The sequence below is a fragment of the Carassius carassius genome, chromosome 21 (genome assembly GCF_963082965.1).
Source record: "Carassius carassius chromosome 21, fCarCar2.1, whole genome shotgun sequence".
Classification (NCBI taxonomy): Eukaryota; Metazoa; Chordata; class Actinopteri; order Cypriniformes; family Cyprinidae; genus Carassius; species Carassius carassius.
The window spans coordinates 19533150-19535915 of record NC_081775.1 but is presented as its reverse complement, the minus strand read 5'-3'; positions in this window follow the sequence as shown (position 1 = coordinate 19535915).

The window sequence follows — 2766 nt, the reverse complement described above, 5'->3', positions numbered from 1 at the left end:
ACAGTGAGATTATTCAGTGCATGTTAGACTATTAAATCATTCACTGCGGCACACTTCCTGTGCTTCTGATACTCCTTTCAGCCGATGGATTCTACAAAAGAATGTGATTATAACAGCTGTGTGGGATTACAGTACCTGCAACATATTTACTGTGGGTAGAAATCAACAAGTGCATAAGAAAGTCAAGCTTTTCATCTTTAACATGTATCAGGCAGTTGTGAAACAGATCCTGGTGGCTGTTTCTTTCATTCATCCTGCAATCTTAACATGAGGCTAAATGTTGTCTTTTGTTTAAAAAAAGCACATATATTACTATTGTCATCACTGCAAATAAAAAAATACATAAAAACATAAATACAAATTAAGAATGCAGTATATTAATTGCCAAAGAATTATAAGTTGTTCTTTAACTTAAAAGTTTGCTTTTTAGCATAAGATCTAAAACTGGTTTTTAGAAGAATATATAGCACTTTTGCAACTACAATGAAAGATATGAGCTGTTGTAGTTGTTAGGTAACGCAAAAATGTGCTTCATGTCATAACATCTAAATATACTTTTTTATTTGATACAAAAACATAATATAACATAATATAATGTAATATAATATAAAATATAACATAATATAGGACTATACTTGACTTTAAAAAGTAATTTTAAGGGTCAGATCATGTAGAAGTAGCCCCTTAATTGGATTTTTCCACTTTTAAAGTGGTGTGGTATGGAAAGAAACTTATGTATGGAGAACTCAGGAACGAAAAAGAGAGTGAGAGAAAGAGAGAATGATGCATTTAGAGAAGGAAGGAGCTAAACAGTAATTAACCGTCGCCATGGAGATGGATGTGTATTCTGCTCTGTTTAAAACTGTACAAGCTCAGGTCTGCAATCAGACAGAAGCGCTGAGGCTTTGGCTCGCCTTCTCAAATCAAATACACAACAATGACTGCATTCCAAAACATACAGCTGCATCTCAGACATAAGCCTTATGGATGTGACAGCGCTTGAGACAAAGCAGCGCAAATCTCAGTTCAATAATTTGATTTTATTTGTATTCCTGCAGAAATGCATGGACACACATGCCTACAAAATACAAGATATGAGCTGCTTTAGACATATAACATTGTACATGTTCATCCAAAAGTTACAATGCTGTACATGCTCAGAAAAAAAGGCACAAAAGTTGTCACTGGGGTGGTACCTTTTTAAAAGGTACTAAAATGTACAATTTAGGCACTACCATGTACACTTCAGGTACTAATATGTACTTTTAAGATATTAAAACGAGCTCTTTAGTGGTAAATAGGGTACAAAGGTATACCTTTTTTTTCTTTTTTTTAAGTACTGCCCCAGTGCTTTTGTACCTTTTTTTCAGTATACCATATCATCTATTATGATAAGAGCCTCATTGTTAGCATGTTACATCATCCCTGAAACACACAAACATACTCACGTTTACTGGCTAAAGGCAGATACTGCTGGACCATTATGAAAACAATCTGTATAACTAGACAGTGAATGCATCTTCTTGCTAGATACTGATACTCTGCTACATACAGTAGTACTGATATTTACATTTTCTGATCTAAATAGCATGGTGTTGCACTTCAACTCTGTTGTTATGAAACATAAGGCAACTATGGCAGACAGCAAGCTGGAAAAAATCTTGTATAAGTTTATCAGTGTGTGTGTGTGTGTGTGTGTGCAAACATGATTGACATCTCAACAATATGAGCCTCTTAACAACAAAATATTTTAAAGTTGTTGTTTTTTTTAATTATTATTATTATTAGAATTATTAGTAGTATTACAGGACAGTAGGCACAACTTGGACAGGTAATACAGCGTGTACTTGCAAAAGAAGGTTCGATTACAGTGAACTAATGTTGCAGAACAAAGATTTCTGAGTTTGGTTCCATCTCAACCAGAGATGTTATGAATATAAAGGGCTGATGATTTCAGATGCAGGACTTCATGTTGTTTGGTTACAGAAAACGATGGTTACGAAAGCATACAGCTGCCACTGTTGAAAATCTATTTTCTTTATAGGAAAAACTGAACCTTTATGTATTTCCCTCTGGCGTTTTGAATTAAAATACTTTTGGAAAACTGTTCTTGAAGATCCTTGTTCAGCAGTTTTTTGTACAGTGATAAATGGGCCTTTCTTATATAAGCGTTAGCATCATGTTAGCTGGCCTGATCTCTGGAACGATACTGTACAGACACAAGCTGCTTTCTGCTTTTGTCCAAATAAAGACAAGCTGAGAATCATGCGGGGAGAATTGATTTATAGATCTTCATATGCACTGTTGTTTCATAAGTTTGGAGGGTTTATTTTAAATACTTTTACGCTTTAAGGGCACATTTAATCGATCAAAAGGGACAGTAAAGGAAATGTTAGATATATTTGGTGTATATTAAAATAGAAAAAAAAAATTTAATTGTCATCCCTAGTGAAAAAAAAAATACAATTTTTTTTTTATTTCATTCTAAGTATACTACAAATACACATATTTATGTACTTAATAAAAATTACTTGTTTGACTAGGGATAGTATTTCTGTATATTTATGTTTACTGTACTTTTGATCAAATAAAGGCAGATTTGATGAGGAGAGAAGACTTTAAACGTATTTCCTCAATGAAATATGAAGTTGTAGAAGGACATATTAAAGGGTTTGACCTCTTAAAAAAAAAGTCTCAAAATAATATTAAGAATTATTTTGTCAACTTTTAGGATTAAACTAGCATTTAAATTCTATTCTAGATTCT